Source organism: Tachypleus tridentatus, chromosome 2 (assembly GCF_004210375.1).
Source record: "Tachypleus tridentatus isolate NWPU-2018 chromosome 2, ASM421037v1, whole genome shotgun sequence".
In the NCBI taxonomy this organism is placed as follows: Eukaryota; Metazoa; Arthropoda; class Merostomata; order Xiphosura; family Limulidae; genus Tachypleus; species Tachypleus tridentatus.
This window is the reverse complement of record NC_134826.1, coordinates 17,384,065-17,403,890: the sequence shown is the minus strand read 5'-3', so window position 1 is coordinate 17,403,890 and position 19,826 is coordinate 17,384,065.

Genomic DNA, 19,826 nt, shown 5'->3' with positions numbered 1-19,826 from the left:
ATGAAGAAAAAAAATAGTCCAAATTTTTTCAGTGGTTTTCAGTTTCATAAACTTTACGTGAGGTTAAAATTAAGTACTTATTGAAACAATGGGGCCTGTAAAATGTTACGTGATATGGGAGCAACTGAATAATCATTCTACGGGTTAAAAGCAGGTTCTTTTAATGTTCAAACTCACTCAACTAAATTACTTCGAGTAGCGATGTGAAGCTCACGTTTTGGCTGTTTTTTAAAATATGTGTGCTGTATGTTCAATGAGTGTTTGTGGTACAGGAAGGAAAATAACGGTATTTATTAACCTAACTTAGATCCAGAGACTCGAAGAGTAACTTGTTGCTGACTGTATATATTTTTTAAGATTATGTTACTTTATAATACCGGAAACTCATCTGTTATGCACTAATACTTAATATTACCTGGGACGTTCACAAATATTCACAAACAAGTACAAAATATATCGAGTTACTTTTTATGATGACGAAAACCCACTTGAAGTAAAAATGTATCTCAGAACGGCTGAGATACAAAACATCGAGTCAGATTCTTCAACGCGTGATACAAGCAAAGAATTGTTTCGTATTAGAAACGTTCAAAGAGTACGTTCTTTGAAAGTACTCAGCATTCATTATATGTCTGTTTGAAACGAAATATTCATTACCTACAAGAAAAAGGAAATTGATTTAACTAAACAAGACATCGCATAAATATTGTATTTCCTGAACTGTCTGTATTTCAAAGTATCAGTGTTCAAGTGGTGCTTTTTATTTTCAGTGAAGTTCAATTTGTATAATCTGAAAGAAATAACAATTATTAATATCTGTAACATAATCCTCACGTTCCCTATTGGAGGAACTGAAGCTGTGCCCAAATAGCTTCACGTGCTTTATTGTGTGAGTTATAAACTATCAAAAACAGAGTTTTAAAAATTACATATCAAGCAGCTGCCTTTCATAAAGTCTATACACAAGAATTATTTGGTTTGGTTATTTATATCGCCTGAACAACTTACGTTAAAGTCACGTGCGGCCTTTCAGTATATTTAGATCTCTGTTTAAAAACATTTTATACCTAGCGTGGTTTGGTAATTGGGGACCTCGAGTCACAGTCTGTGGGTCTCCGGTTTGAATCTCTTCGTCGATCCATGCCCGTTATTTTAATCCTGAGGTCATTATGACATCAAGATCAATTTCACTATTAGTTGGTAAAATAACATCCTAAGAGTTGGCGGGGTGATGTTAACTAGCACCTTCTCTCTCGTCTGTCACTTTAGACATACGGTACGGTTAGCACAGATAATTCCCGAGTAGGTTTTGGCGAAATTCAACAAGCAAACAAAAATACATTGGCTGTGCTTATTTCAATAAATACTTTCGGATAATTGAAGAAGCTATAAAGTTATTAAAAATGTGTTAATGATAGATCGAGATTATTTTAATATTTTAACGCTATAGATCTCTATATAGTTAAGGTTTTTATTTATTTTTACGATCAAATAGTCACATGACCGTGTTTAAAATGCACGTGTGTTTATGTTCACCATATGGATAAGAATAAATCAGTTGATAAGGTGAGTAAAAGTGAACTGCTATGTCCTAGAGGTTACAACACACTATGTTCTGGATATACATATAACACTAAATTAGTGTGATAATATAACCAGGAATTAATTTATATTTTAAAGGTTACAACACACTGTGCACTGTGCTTTGAATATATACATATAACAAGTAAGAGTAAGCTGCTATGTTCTTTGTTCTGAATACATGTACATAACATTAAGTCAGTGTATTAATATGAAGTAAGAATGAAATGTATATTTTAAAGGTTACCACACACTATGCACTGTGCTTTAAATTTGTACCCACAGCACTAAATAATTGTCGTAAGAGGAATAAGAGTGGGCTGCTGTGTTCTGGAGCACCATATTTGTTTATTATATTAATTAGGTTGTAAATTCGGACGATATTCGTAATTTCCTGGTATCTGTGTGTTAGATATATTTTAAAGTAGAAATTGTAGAGACGTAAGCCTAACTCTTATGCAGTTGAATGTCTAACAAAAGATATGTGCCATTTGTAATCAGGCTAATTGATACGATAACTTTTGTTGTATGCACACTTCTGCTTAGACATCGCCATATGCTTATTCTAACTTACTTAATGTTATGATACTTTGCGATTCAGTGTACAGTACCTGATGTTTAAACTTGTATAACCTTTCATAAAAAATCTTCCAAACGTTTGAAAAATAATTTATAGATATGTTAAATATAATTCATAATGTTTACTGATACGGTTACAATAGGAATGTAGGTTACAAATTTAAATCCGATTAATAAAGTTAGCAGATATGGTTACAATAGAAACGTGGATTACAAAGTTAAATATAAGTTATAAAGTTTATAATCCTGGTTGTTGTAATATCAGATGACAAGACTTGACAAATTGTATTTTGGTTTTCTATTATGAAATGGCCTATCGAATGGTTATAAATAAGTCCGACAGCCGTAATAGTCTTGTCATTCTATTTTAGAACAGTTGGATGGTCTAACTTTTGTTACGTGGTGTATATACAGTGAAAAAACAATGCAGTGATCATCTGTTAAACAACAAGGAAGAGTTGGACGGTCTAACTTTTGTTACGTGTTGTATATACAGTGAAAAAACAATGCAGTGATCATCTGTTAAACAACAAGGTAGAGTTGGACGGTCTAACTTTTGTTACGTGTTGTATATACAGTGAAGAAATAATGCAGTAATCATCTGTTAAACAACAGGGAAGAGTTGGACGGTCTAACTTTTGTTACGTGTTGTATATACAGTGAAAAAACAATGCAGTGATCATCTGTTAAACAACAGGGAAGAGTTGGACGGTCTAACTTTTGTTACGTGTTGTATATACAGTGAAAAAACAATGCAGTAATCATCTGTTAAACAACAAGGAAGAGTTGGACGATCTAACTTTTGTTACGTGGTGTATATACAGTGAAGAAATAATGCAGTAATCATCTGTTAAACAACAGGGAAGAGTTGGACGGTCTAACTTTTGTTAGGTGGTGTATATACAGTGAAGAAATAATGCAGTAATTATCTGTTAAACAACAAGGAAGAGTTGGACGGTCTAACTTTTGTTACGTAGTGTATATACAGTGAAGAAATAATGCAGTAATTATCTGTTAAACAACAAGGAAGAGTTGGACGGTTTAACTTTTGTTACGTGGTGTATATACAGTGAAGAAATAATGCAGTAATCATCTGTTAAACAACAAGGAAGAATCGGACGGTCTAACTTTCGTTACGTGGTGTATATACAGTGAAAAAACAATGCAGTGATCATCTGTTAAACAACAAGGAAGAATCGGACGGTCTAACTTTCGTTACGTGGTGTATATACAGTGAAGAAATAATGCAGTAATCATCTGTTAAACAACAAGGAAGAGTTGGACGGTCTAACTTTTGTTGCGTGTTGTATATACAGTGAAGAAATAATGCAGTAATCATCTGTTAAACAACAAGGAAGAGTTGGACGATCTAACTTTTGTTACGTGGTGTATATACATTGAAGAAATAATGCAGTAATCAAATGTTAAACAACAAGAAAGAGTTGGACGGTCTTACTTTTGTTGGGTGGTGTATATACAGTGAAGAAATAATGCAGTAATCAAATGTTAAACAACAAGGAAGAGTTGGATGGTCTTACTTTTGTTACGTGGTGTATATACAGTGAAGAAATAATGCAGTAATCATCTGTTAAACAACAAAAAGAGTCGAACTCCAGTATCAATTTGACATACGATGTCAAAATGGAAAACTGTTAAAAAAACAAACCTGCTTTACTGATTGATTCTTTATGACTTACTGCTAGGATGAAGAAAATTTACGTTTTTAGGTCGATACTTCGACATTTCAGGTTGAATACATACAGTATTTAAGTCTGTACATCTGGCAAAGATTACATGGTTTCAGATTTTTCCTTTCAGAATATCGTGCTTACGAAAGCGTCAGGTGTAAATAACAGACGTTAGTTAGCCAGGAAAACCAAAATAACTCGAAGTAAAAAATACCAGAAAGAAAAATGGTCAATTTCTCTAAGCTCCTCCCAGTGGCATAGTGGTATGAATTGCGGACTTATACCTCTAGAAACCGGGTTTTGATACCAATTTTGGGCAGAGCACAGAGAGCACTATGTGTAGCTTTGTGTTTAACAGCAAATAACAACCATTATTCAAATAACATAGGAGAAATTTCTCTGAAGTTCAAATTTGGTCTAATTGAGCAGAGGTTTTCCACGATGAAAACTATATCTATTAGTTTTGTACTTGGCCTAATTAACTAATGGAATTAGTTTCAAAATTACATTTATTGTTTATAATCTCAGTCCAGTATTTTTAATATTCGTTTTTTATGGTTTGTTTGTTTGTTTTGAATTTCGCGCAAAGCTACTCAAGGGCTATCTGCGCTATCCGTCCTTAATTTAGTAGTGTAAGACTAGAGGGAAGGCAGCTATTTATCATCACCCACCGTCAACTCTTGGGCTACTCGTTTACCAACGAATAGTGGGATTGACCATCATATTATAACGCCCTTACGGCTAAAAGGGCGAGCATGTTTGGTGCGAGGGGGATTCAAACCCGCGACACTCAGATTACGAGTCGAACACCTTAACCCACCTGGCCATGCCGGGCCTCACTTTCACCTTAACAGAAATGGGAGCTTAGATGATCTTCGGAGATTGTAAATTTGTTTTTGAAAAAGCTGTTTATTTTCTTTATAGCACAGCTTCACTGGACTATTTGCTGTGTCCACTTTGAGGGATAAAACCCAGGATTTTAGAGATACAAAATTTATACCTATCGCTGTTTCCCCTGGAAACTATTGAAAACAAAACAATAAGTACAACAGTTTCGTAAAAAAAAAAACTTTCAGATGTTAAGTTTGCGGGTTTACAATGATGTAAATCTGGTTTAGGTATCTGTGTTGGGCAGAGCACAGATAGCCCATTGTGTAGCTTTGTGCTTAACTTCAAACAAACAAACAAACAGATGTCATGGTTAAAGTTTTAAAACATTATATGAACTCATAAAAAAAGAGAACATCGATTATTAGACGTATTCTTTCTTAGGAAATAAGTAAAGATTCCATAATGAGACGTATTATATTTGATATAAAATAACACAGAACGTCAGGAACCACATTAGAATACAAGTGCAGAGGCGACAAAAAGTACAGTGCATCTTCTAGCTTTTGTCCAAAATAATAGTTAACTATAAGTTTTTAATAAGATAATAAAATATCTTTATTTTTACCTTAGTTTCTGAATATTTATATAAATCGAAATTACAAATAATTTAAAACGTAGTACAAAACATAAGTAGGAAATCTCACTAATTATAATTATAAGACCTTTCCTATATAACTTTCATCTTTTACAAAAATCAAATTCACAAGAAAAATAATTATATTTTGTATCAATATATCATTATCTTTGATCATTTGTGAGTAAGGCTTAATATTTTAGCTCCCTCATTACGTAGATCAGACGTAATCAACCATTTAAAGTCCGCGAGCTGGCAAATCACAATGAAATAAAACGAACCCAGCTTTTAAGAACTGTGATAAATTTATGTTAACCACACTAGTTTCATTTCAATCGAGTAAACATAAAGCTAGTGATTGACATATGAGTTTCACTCTAACAAAGTGAACATAAAGTTTGTGGTTGACATATGAGTTTCACTCTACTAGAGATAACGTAAAGTTTGTTATGGATATGCAAGCTTCACTCCACCAGACAAAACGTAAGTTTCTGACTGACATACAGGCTTCACTCCACCAGACAAAACGTGAGTTTCTGACTGACATACAGGCTTCACTCTACCAGACAAAACGCAAGTTTTTGACTGACATTCAGGTTTCGTTCTACCAGAGAAAACGTGAAGTTTGCGATGAATATTCGAGTAAAGAGCAGAAATACAGGTTAGGTTTGTGTGATGAATACACGAGTAAAGTGTAGAAATACAGGTTAAGTTTGTGTGATGAATACACGAGTAAAGTGTAGAAATACAGGTTAAGTTTGTGTGATGAATACACGAGTAAAGTGTAGAAATGCAGGTTAAGTTTGTGTGATGAATACACGAGTAAAGTGTAGAAATACAGGTTAAGTTTGTGTGATGAATACACGAGTAAAGTGTAGAAATAAAGGTTAAGTTTGTGTGATGAATACACGAGTAAAGTGTAGAAATACAAGTTAACTTTGTGTGATGAATACACGAGTAAAGTGTAGAAATACAGGTTAAGTTTGTGTGATGAATACACGAGTAAAGTGTAGAAATAAAGGTTAAGTTTGTGTGATGAATACACGAGTAAAGTGTAGAAATACAGGTTACGTTTGTGTGATAAATACACGAGTAAAGTGTAGAAATACAGGTTAAGTTTGTGTGATGAATACACGAGTAAAGTGTAGAAATACAGGTTAAGTTTGTGTGATGAATACACGAGTAAAGTGTAGAAATACAGGTTAAGTTTGTGTGATGAATACACGAGTAAAGTGTAGAAATACAGGTTAAGTTTGTGTGATGAATACACGAGTAAAGTGTAGAAATACAGGTTAAGTTTGTGTGATAAATACACGAGTAAAGTGTAGAAATACAGGTTAAGTTTGTGTGATGAATACACGAGTAAAGTGTAGAAATACAGGTTAAGTTTGTGTGATGTATCAAGAATTTGCAATCAATAAACAGTTAACACGGAAAGTCGAAGCAAAAATAAACATGGATGAAGCAAACAAAAATACTGTGTTTCACACAGTTAATGTGTTAGGGTTTACCCGACACGATGAAATCATAGCTGAATATCACTATAGCAATGGAGTTTTAGCATGTATTTCTGGACTTACTCAAAATGAAGGGTCACCTATGCATCCGTTCTAGAATTGGGGTATATTTGTAGATACATACGGAAAGGCCTACAACACATACGCGAAGCGCGCACGCTTAAGAATACGTACATATATGTATTAAGTAAAAGTTTTCTAGTTAATTTATTGTTTATGTACTTTTAACCACGTTTCATTTTTGGGGCAACTTTAGTTTCGAATATGATAAAATTGTTTTTTATGCTATCACCAGCCAGTTATTACTTTTGTATCTTTGAAACCAATGAACGTAGATTAAAATAGTTATTATGGTCAGGCGTCTAGAACGACGGGTAACAATAATTAACTTAGATTAAATAAAAACAGAAAATAACATTCATTGTAACAACACTAGTTTTTAGCTTTGTCTGACGTGATGAAAATAATACTTCAATTAATATATGTATGTATACATATTCAACTAAGTTGTCGGTGGATATAAAGATATTCAAATAATATGTTCATGTATCAATATATATGCAAACATGTTGCTCATAAATATATATATATGAAAATATGCTGTTGATGGATATATATATGCAAGTAAACTATTGATGGATATATATATGCAAGTAAACTATTCGTCAATGTATATATATATATAATTTCGAGAGTAAAGATTTATAGAAACAATCTATATTTTCTGATAATTAACTTCGTTTTTTTCTAGCGAACCAGATCAGGAACGGAAAGAGGAGCTGCCCGTAAGAAAAACCCAGGCCTACATCGTATTCGCCGCTCCGAACTCCAAAGGAAAACAAAACCAAAATAAAATCCGAATATTTCCAGTTTGCCTCTGATGGAGATAGGTTCACCTTTCGTAAACGCTCGGGTTGTAGTGTTTTATATTTGTTGTGTTAAATAACAATCCTGTATGATAAACACATACAAGAAGGTCATTACAATAGAGTTCTCTGAGTTGTGATTTTAACTTCACATCACGTTTAGTAACCTTGCTCATAATTTAAACTAGAACCAAGTTCACTTTAGCCTATATCTCTGTATATCCAGTTTAATTATAATCACACTTTAATATAACTTAATTTTCCTTGATACCGGTGCAGAAAAAAACAAACTAAAGATGAAGTTAAGATAACCCTAAAAAACTATACGTTACTACAGCGTGACTGACACTAATGTTCTACTACAAGAGGTAATTAATAAAAATTGATATATGAGGTTTTGGTATAGTTATCTATGGATGGATTTTTCCAAAGTTATTATGTTTAAACATCCGTGATGACGAGAAACCCACTTGTGGAGAAAAATATATATGTAAAATCGGCTGGTTTGGGTAGAGAAAATTTTTTATGTAGAGGAATGAACAACGATGAAGGTCCGAACGTTGTTCGCTCCTCTACATAAAATATTTTCTCAACCCAAACCAGCTGTTTTTACATATATATGTTTAAACATTTCTACCACGCTGGAAGTGTCTTGTAGGCGTAGTTTAAAGATGTGGTTAGTTTGTTGGTCCTTTGACTTTACTACCACGCTGGAAGTGTCTTGTAGGCGTAGTTTAAAGATATGGTTAGTTTGTTGGTCCTTTGACTTTACTACCACGCTGGAAGTGTCTTGTAGGCGTAGTTTAAATATATGGTTAGTTTGTTGGTCCTTTGACTTTACTACCACGCTGGAAGTGTCTTGTAGGTGTAGTTTAAAGATGTGGTTAGTTTGTTGGTCCTTTGACTTTACTACCACGCTGGAAGTGTCTTGTAGGTGTAGTTTAAAGATGTGGTTAGTTTGTTGGTCCTTTGACTTTACTACCACGCTGGAAGTGTCTTGTAGGCGTAGTTTAAATATGTGGTTAGTTTGTTGGTCCTTTGACTTTACTACCACGCTGGAAGTGTCTTGTAGGCGTAGTTTAAAGATGTGGTTAGTTTGTTAATCCTTTGACTTTACTATGGAAATGTCGTTCGTTTTTTTGCTAGTTTACTCTGAGTTATATACATATATATATTGTGATATTTAAATATAATAACTATTACTAGCATAGTAGAATCCCTAACCACAACCAAGACTGTCTTGGTTATATTTATTATGATTTGTAGACTTCAAGGAACGTTTTTAACGTATTTATTTGATTTTTTACAAACTAACGCAAACATGTTTTATTGTATATCGTGGATCATTGTTTATTTCTTGGTTCTTAATTCGTCACAAAGCTATTCAGTGAGCTATCTCTAATATGCCTACCACAGAAAACAAAACCCAGTTTTTAGAGTTGTAAGTCTACAAACATATCGTGGATCATAATAAATTGATTTCATCCGCCATCTTGGTTTCTCCTTTACTTCGAGTGTATAATGAACCTTTTTGCTTAAAATCTGTTCATTTAATATTATTATTAGTTAAGATTCAAAACTTCGTGTTTGTTGCTCAAATTCTAACAATTATCTGTCAAAAGTTTGCTAATTCTTTGTTGTTATTGGTTTTGTTCAAGTTAGAACAATAATCTGCCAACATTTTGCTCAAATTGTAACAATAGCCCGTGTTGCTTATAAAGATTGTATTTCATTAGAACTTATTGTTCGTTCAGGAATTTTGATTGTTCGTTGATTTAACATTTCAAAATATGTTAATACGTTAAATAAGTTCGGAACTTTACCATTTCTATGAAATATCCTTATAACAAGTAACACGCATAATCTATTATTTGAATTTTTTTAACAGATTCATCATAATACTTAATATTGTACTTGTAAGTGTGAAGAGATAGTGAAGGACAAAGAGCACCAGTGCTGATTTAGAACAGAAGTTTGTTTGCACAGTGCAGAAAGGACAGATGTGCAAGCAGAAACAGATAAGTTCTTAACTCCCCTAAAGGAAGGCATGTTCTTTGATGTAGAAGAATGAGAACCAGCCAATCAGCATTCTTCGAACATCACATCCAAGATGGCTTCGCCAGAGTTCTATTAGAAAACGTCACGATGCGAAGGCGAACTGTTTGGCGAAGAAGTGACTGTTGTCAGTGGTCCGTGTGAGATTACGTTCCCTTAAGCCTTAAGGGTGACTTGTGTTCAATTTGTTCCTCTGTCGTATCATTGAAGTAATAACATCTGTTCATTCTCCAGTTTTGTACATTAACTTTAGAATTTAAAAAAAAGGATACTAGTGATAGACATTAAGAGTATATTAAAATAATAGAGAAAAAGGATACTAGTGATAGACATTAAGAGTATATTAAAATAATAGAGAAAAAAGATACTAGTGATAGACATTAAGAGTATATTAAAATAATATGGAAAAAGGATACTAGTGATAGACATTAAAAGTATATTAAAATAATAGAGAAAAAGGATACTAGTGATAGACATTAAGAGTATATTAAAATAGTAGGGAAAAAGGATACTAGTGATAGACATTAAAAGTATATTAAAATAATAGAGAAAAAGGATACTAGTGATAGACATTAAAAGTATATTAAAATAATAGGAAAAGGATACTAGTGATAGACATTAAAGTATATTAAAATAATAGGGAAAAGGATACTAGTGATAGACATTAAGAGTATATTAAAATAATAGGGAAAAAGGATACCAGTGATAGACATTAAAAGTATATTAAAATAATAGGGAAAAGGATACTAGTGATAGACATTAAGAGTATATTAAAATAATAGGGGTAAAGGATACCAGTGACAAACATTAAGAGTATATTAAAGTATTAGGGAAAAAGGATACTAGTGATAGACATTAAGAGTATATTAAAATAATAGAGAAAAAGGATACTAGTGATAGAAATTAAGAGTATATTAAAATAATAGAGAAAAAAGATACTAGTGATAGACATTAAGAGTATATTAAAATAATAGGGAAAAAGGATACTAGTGATAGACATTAAAAGTATATTAAAATAATAGGGAAAAAGGATACTAGTGATAGACATTAAGAGTATATTAAAATAATAGGGAAAAAGGATACCAGTGATAGACATTAAAAGTATATTAAAATAATAGGGAAAAGGATACTAGTGATAGACATTAAGAGTATATTAAAATATTAGGGGTAAAGGATACCAGTGACAAACATTAAGAGTATATTAAAGTATTAGGGAAAAAGGATACTAGTGATAGACATTAAGAGTATATTAAAATAATAGAGAAAAAGGATACTAGTGATAGAAATTAAGAGTATATTAAAATAATAGAGAAAAAAGATACTAGTGATAGACATTAAGAGTATATTAAAGTAATAGGGAAAAAGGATACTAGTGATAGACATTAAAAGTATATTAAAATAATAGAGAAAAAGGATACTAGTGAAAGACATTAAGAGTGTATTAAAATAATAGGGAAAAAAGATACTAGTGATAGACATTAAAAGTATATTAAAATAATAGGGAAAAAGGATACTAGTGATAGACATTAAGAGTATATTAAAATAATAGGGAAAAAGGATACCAGTGATAGACATTAGAAGTATATTAAAATAATAGGGAAAAGGATACTAGTGATAGACATTAAGAGTATATTAAAATAATAGGGAAAAAGGATACTAGTGATAGACATTAAGAGTATATTAAAATATTAGGGGTAAAGGATACCAGTGACAAACATTAAGAGTATATTAAAGTATTAGGGAAAAAGGATATTAGTGATAGACATTAAGAGTACTAGTGATAGACATTAAGAGTATATTAAAATAATAGGGGTAAAGGATACCAGTGACAAACATTAAGAGTATATTAAAGTATTAGGGAAAAAAGAATACCAGTTACAAACATTAAGAGTATATTAAAGAATTAGGGGGAAAATGGTGATAGACATTATGATTATATAAAAAGTAAGGAAGAAGGAAACCAAAGGTAAACATGAAGAATATATTACAGTAAGGTAAACATGAAGAACATATTACAGTAAGGTAAACATGAAGAACATATTACAGTAAGGTAAACATGAAGAATATATTACAGTAGTGAAGAAATAAGACACTAACGACATACTTCGAATGTATTTAAAAGTATTGGGTTACTTGAATATATGTATGTGTGAGCCTCAGATTAAAAATCACATATTTATCTAACACGTTCTAGTTGTATTCTATCTCAGTATTTTCCTTTAATTTATTAACGTTACAAAGTTCAACTACTTTTTTTTATTCGTCATATCGCATTCTATATTATTATTATTATTCGATACCTTTTCTTTAAATAATCAATGTGCTAAAGCGAATTATTTCTTGTATCTGACATGTCTTAACGTTTCGGTACGTTCAGTTTCACTTCTACTTGTTGATGTAATATTCACGAGTTACTAGTTGAATTTATTTATTTTGATGTTACGATATGTTATTGCTTTATGTTTTCTCTAATAACTGGTCTTTTTTTCCACTGAGAAAATGTGGTTTATTTTCTGAAAGACGAACGCGCCTAATTTTTATATTTTCTTCATTGATTGACCAGTGTGTCCCTTCATGTATTATTTCAGGTGACCGAAGCGTCACCTAAACCTCACATTCAACTTAAGTTAATAGTGAATTTGATTGCATTGAAGGTTTTAGGTGTTTGGAGTTCTTTAAAGTCTTAATGTACTGAAATACCTTCCTCACATTACGAACACCGGTCAACGTATTATGAACCACTGATATCATGTTATGAAACCTGATATGATATTTTGCGCACATGACAACGTATTATTACGAACCTACGAGACTAATTATGAATTTCTGACAATATAATATTATTAGCGCACTTCAAAATGTATAGCACATCTGGCGACGTGAAGTCGTAATGTAATACCTTCAAATATAAACATCAATAATTATACATAAAAAACATTACAACAAAAAATCATATCACCACTGAAATTATTGAATCTGAGAAAACAAAAGTAAATTTATCTGATTTCTTTATCCGCAGAAATTCCAAATATTGAGACAAATATAAGTAGTTAAGCCAAAATACAGTAGTGTGATAATTCCATGTGTGCGTGTCTGTGAACTAACAGTTTGCTCGAGTCTATAAACTGAAGCACAATCTTTGAATTACAACTGAATTTCTTAATTAAGTTTCACTTATTTTTCGTGTCATATGTACGACTAAAACTTTCTTATATAGAACATTATTGCGTTGTTTTTCTTTATTAGATTGGTTGGTTGGTTGGTTTGGCGTTTTATGGCGCAATGCAACTGGGCTATCTGAGTCTCTTTATTAAGTTTTGCATATTCTTCGTATCAAATAATTAAGTAAACTTTTCTTATATAGAACATTCTATATTATTTTTATTATGTTTCGCATATTTTCCGTGTCATATAATTAAACTTTTTTATATAGAACATTATTATGTTTTGCATATTTTTCGTACCACATTTTAAAGTAAACTTTTCTTATATAGAACATTCTATATTATTTTTATTATGTTTCGCATATTTTCATTGTCATATAATTAAATTTTTTATATAGAACATTACTATGTTTTGCATATTTTTCGTACCACATTTTAAAGTAAACTTTTCTTATATTGTTTTTATTAGGTTTCGATTATTTTTCGTATCCTATAATTAGGTAAAGTTTTCTTATATATTTGTTATCAGGTTTCGCTCATTCTTCGTGCCACATAATAAGGTAAAGGTTTCTTAAAGGAGAAGATATGGAACCAAAACCAGGAAATCAGATTTATTAGAACATGCACACGATCATGTCGTTTCTCTGCTACAGGTTTGTCATAAGGTTTCTTAGAGTGGTACTGGCTGGTTCCTGAATGTTATAAGGTGTATTTGACTTTTGTTTTGTTTCTGATGACGTCTAACAAAGTGACAAATCTCTCTCGGGGAACAGGAGTAAATAATGTCTACTGAGAGAAGTTGTCGATAATTTACGATTATAATTAAAAATCAGACTTATGGTCTTGTTGGTAGGTTTTAACGTGACTGAATGGATCAAGCTCTGTCACTCCATAACACCGCACGACATAGCGAAAATACAGCGAAATAAGCTCGTGCTAACTGGCGGACTAGAACCACAAAGAGTTTGAAGCAAAGCATCCCAGTACTTCACCACTATCATGAATAATAAATATAATGAATGCTTAGGTGAGAAAACGTAAACACAGCGCAGGTTGACGCTGAATTAATGTAGTTCTTAGTGTAGTGTTAAGTTGTTACAAAACATAAAGTAACTATAGGACTGGCACGTGAATAATTTGTTGTTTAATAAAAAATACTGTATATAAAAAATACTGTATAATATTGATACGATGAAAGAATTTCAAGAAAAACGTGTTTCTAATTCTTCGTGTTCGTTTAAATGAAACTTAAGCTAACTTCGATACAATTTATTTTGTTTGTTTATTTCTGAATTTCGCGCAAAGCTACACGAGGGTTATATGCGCTAGCCGTCCGTTATCTAGCAGTGTAAAACTAGAGGAAGGTAACTAGTGTTCACCACCTACCGCCAACTCTTGGGCTATTCTTTTATCAACGAATTATAGGATTGACCGTCACATTATAACGACCCACCGGCTGAAAGGGGGGCATGTTTGGTATGACGGGGATTCGAACCCACGACCCTCAGATTACGAGTCGAATGCCTTAACCATCCGGCTATTCCTAACTGAATAAGATAACTATTGCTGTTATTAATTTAAAAACCCAGTTCACATGTCGTGCTCGGGTTTTAATGAGCTCTAGAACATACTAATCATTCTAAATCCAGATAACCCACCTATTAATTCTATTAACTTTTTTAACCAAACAAACTGAAACTTTGAATAATAACGGATTACTTAACTTATTTATCATCAAATAAACAGAAGTGCTTAATTTTTTAGACAATTGAATCATCCATATTTACGTAATTGTATAACGAATACAATCTTCGTCGAGGACGTCCTATGTTTATTTAGCTAGTAGAACATTATGTGTTTACAATGACCATAAATATATGTACGCATATGAATACGTCGACGTGCGTTAATTTAAGTTTATATTTATTAATTCACACAACAAAGATTACACAAATTTTATTTGTGGTCAGTTGACTTGGTTGTCTAAAATGAACGATGAATTTCCTACGTTCGGTGAGAACATTCTCAGATATAGACATACCAAATTAAAACGCATGATATACAGGGTGTTCGGAAAGTCACTGTGCAGTTTTGTTTGTTAATAAATATATGATTGCACAGTGACTTTCCGAACACCCTGTACTTGATGTGATAATACAATTAAGTCAAATAAAAATACGAAATTTTGTATCACAACGCTTTTGTATAAGCGTCTTTGCATGACGATTAATGAACAGTGTTCGCCATAAAATATTTGAGCTTATGTTTCGTACTAAAGAAATCTCAAATGAATTAAAGTTGAGGAAACTTTGTAGAATTGCCAACAACTGCCTGTTGTTGAGACATAAGTGTAGAGGATGACGTTTCGAAAGTCTTCCGCCCATCGTCTTCAGGATAGTGAGAGGTTAAAGGTCAATATCTAAATTTCACTAAGCTTCACAATATTAAATTATAACGTATACTTTGGGAAAATATTATTACCTCTGGCAAAAGACATTGTAATTATACGCTCATTTTATTTTTTTAGCCCCATTTCATAACATAGACATTTTTCCAATTAAATATAAATTCTCTGTGATCTAAGCGTAATTTTATAAATCCACAAATAGCTGAGGATTTAATAGTATTTTTTCATTTGATATGTGCACGCTTTGCTCTGAATACAGTATATTCTTAGATTTTAAGCACGTATGTTTAATAACTTAGAACACACAGTAATTACTCCGTTTGTTATAAATATTAGCGGTACAAACAATTTTTAAACTGTAAACAGATATTTTAAACCAAGATTAATTTAAAGAATATTGTTGAAGATAAAACTATTTGTTCATGGGAATCTCGTTGGGCTTCCAGAATTTTTTTCAGACATTAAACAGCGATATTTTGTAAGTTTATAGAGTAAAACTCTAGTAACTTTTGTTTCTTGCCAAAGGAAAACATGCTCGTGAAGACCTATTGTTTTACTTCTCAAAATCTCTACAAAGTAACGTGTAGAAAGAAATCCTTTAAAATCTCGTATTTCATGTGACTTGATAAATAATGTATATAAATATTATTTGTCTGTTTTGTGATTAGGGCTAAAGAAGCTTTTTTAAGTTATCATTTTTCACTTTAGTTTCGAATTTCTTCATCTATGTTATTTTGAATCATTGTTTTCTATTCCACTAGCAAACAAACGCTGCTTAAAACGTATCTGTTTATAAAATACCTTGCTTCTATTTCACATTGCTAATTAATTAAACTAATAATGTATCAGTTTATTCCTTTGCTATTTTAGCATCATTAATATTAAATGGGTCCATCGAGACTATATTTTTTATATAGAATTACGGGTCTCAAACACTTATTCATAGGTTTTTTTACAACAGTGTTTAATTTCTAATTCTTAGATTGAAAAAACACCCGACTAGTTTAAAAGTAAATAACAGAAACTGTGTTAAACAGAAATGCTTTTCGAGTGACATAGAGAAAATAGATTATAGCGCCATTTTTCTTTTACTTTCTTATAATATGAATACAATTAATAATAGTATGCAGGTTATGTGTATCAATATAAGCCACGTAAACGTATTGATTTGGTACACTTAACGTATTATTTACTTCAGTAAGATTAATTCGTAAGCAGTCTTTAAGCAGTCTTTCTGTCGTTTTTTTAAAATTTTCAACGGTACCTAAACCTCGCTGAGTTAAGCCTAGTGAGGCAGATTCGCATTTAGCAATTACAGTCACATACGTTCTTGTTTGTTGATTTATCTGAAAATGTTTAATAATGAGTTAGAATAACATTCTAGTTATTGTTATGTTAGAATAACATTCTAGTTATTGTTACGTTAGAATAACATTCTAGTTATTGTTATGTTATAATAACATTCTAGTTATTGTTACGTTAGAATAACATTCTAGTTATTGTTACGTTAGAATAACATTCTAGTTATTGTTATAGAAGATATGTTAGAATAACATTCTAGTTATTGTTATGTTAGAATAACATTCCAGTTATTGTTATGTTAGAATAACATTCTAGTTATTGTTATGGAAGATATGATAGTACCTCATGAAGCCTAAGTAAATAAAAATAGATTTGAGAAATGTTACGGCGAGATGTGTTTGTATTTGACTCAAATATAATCATGTTGTTACCTAATAATCACCTTTCTCATGTTGTTACCTAATAATCACCTTTCTCATGTTGTTACCTAATAATCACCTTTCTCATGTTGTTACCTAAACAAAATACTTATAGAATATAATCACCTTTCTCATGTTGTTACCTAATAATTACCTTTCTCATGTTGTTACCTAATAATCACCTTTCTCATGTTGTTACCTAATAATCACCTTTCTCATGTTGTTACCTAAACAAAATACTTATAGAATATAATCACCTTTCTCATGTTGTTACCTAATAATCACCTTTCTCATGTTGTTACCTAATAATCACCTTTCTCATGTTGTTACCTAATAATCACCTTTCTCATGTTGTTACCTAATAATCACCTTTCTCATGTTGTTACCTAATAATCACCTTTCTCATGTTGTTACCTAATAATCACCTTTCTCATGTTGTTACCTAATAATCACCTTTCTCATGTTGTTACCTAATAATCACCTTTCTCATGTTGTTACCTAATAATCACCTTTCTCATGTTGTTACCTAATAATCACCTTTCTCATGTTGTTACCTAATAATCACCTTTCTCATGTTGTTACCTAATAATCACCTTTCTCATGTTGTTACCTAATAATCACCTTTCTCATGTTGTTACCTAAACAAAATACTTAATCACCTTTCTCATGTTGTTACCTAAACAAAATACTTAATCACCTTTCTCATGTTGTTACCTAAACAAAATACTTAATCACCTTTCTCATGTTGTTACCTAAACAAAATACTTAATCACCTTTCTCATGTTGTTACCTAAACAAAATACTTATAGCAGTCTGTAAACAGTTAGGAATTTGAAAACATATAATCACCTTTCTCATGTTGTTACCTAAACAAAATACTTATAGCAGTCTGTAAACAGTTAGGAATTTGAAAACATATAATCACCTTTCTCACCTAAACAAAATACTTATAGCAGTCTGTAAACAGTTAGGAATTTGAAAACATATAATCACCTTTCTCACCTAAACAAAATACTTATAGCAGTCTGTAAACAGTTAGGAATTTGAAAACATATAATCACCTTTCTCATGTTGTTACCTAAACAAAATACTTATAGCAGTCTGTAAACAGTTAGGAATTTGAAAACATATAATCACCTTTCTCACCTAAACAAAATACTTATAGCAGTCTGTAAACAGTTAGGAATTTGAAAACATATAATCACCTTTCTCACCTAAACAAAATACTTATAGCAGTCTGTAAACAGTTAGGAATTTGAAAACATATAATCACCTTTCTCATGTTGTTACCTAATAATCACCTTTCTCATGTTGTTACCTAATAATCACCTTTCTCATGTTGTTACCTAATAATCACCTTTCTCATGTTGTTACCTAATAATCACCTTTCTCATGTTGTTACCTAATAATCACCTTTCTCATGTTGTTACCTAAACAAAATACTTATAGAATATAATCACCTTTCTCATGTTGTTACCTAATAATCACCTTTCTCATGTTGTTACCTAATAATCACCTTTCTCATGTTGTTACCTAATAATCACCTTTCTCATGTTGTTACCTAATAATCACCTTTCTCATGTTGTTACCTAATAATCACCTTTCTCATGTTGTTACCTAAACAAAATACTTATAGCAGTCTGTAAACAGTTAGGAATTTGAAAACATATAATCACCTTTCTCACCTAAACAAAATACTTATAGCAGTCTGTAAACAGTTAGGAATTTGAAAACATATAATCACCTTTCTCATGTTGTTACCTAATAATCACCTTTCTCATGTTGTTACCTAATAATCACCTTTCTCATGTTGTTACCTAATAATCACCTTTCTCATGTTGTTACCTAATAATCACCTTTCTCATGTTGTTACCTAAACAAAATACTTATAGAATATAATCACCTTTCTCATGTTGTTACCTAATAATCACCTTTCTCATGTTGTTACCTAATAATCACCTTTCTCATGTTGTTACCTAATAATCACCTTTCTCATGTTGTTACCTAATAATCACCTTTCTCATGTTGTTACCTAAACAAAATACTTAATCACCTTTCTCATGTTGTTACCTAAACAAAATACTTAATCACCTTTCTCATGTTGTTACCTAAACAAAATACTTAATCACCTTTCTCATGTTGTTACCTAAACAAAATACTTAATCACCTTTCTCATGTTGTTACCTAAACAAAATACTTATAGCAGTCTGTAAACAGTTAGGAATTTGAAAACATATAATCACCTTTCTCATGTTGTTACCTAAACAAAATACTTATAGCAGTCTGTAAACAGTTAGGAATTTGAAAACATATAATCACCTTTCTCACCTAAACAAAATACTTATAGCAGTCTGTAAACAGTTAGAATTTGAAAACATATAATCACCTTTCTCACCTAAACAAAATACTTATAGCAGTCTGTAAACAGTTAGAATTTGAAAACATATAATCACCTTTCTCACCTAAACAAAATACTTATAGCAGTCTGTAAACAGTTAGAATTTGAAAACATATAATCACCTTTCTCACCTAAACAAAATACTTATAGCAGTCTGTAAACAGTTAGGAATTTGAAAACATATAATCACCTTTCTCACCTAAACAAAATACTTATAGCAGTCTGTAAACAGTTAGGAATTTGAAAACATATAATCACCTTTCTCACCTAAACAAAATACTTATAGCAGTCTGTAAACAGTTAGGAATTTGAAAACATATAATCACCTTTCTCATGTTGTTACCTAAACAAAATACTTATAGCAGTCTGTAAACAGTTAGGAATT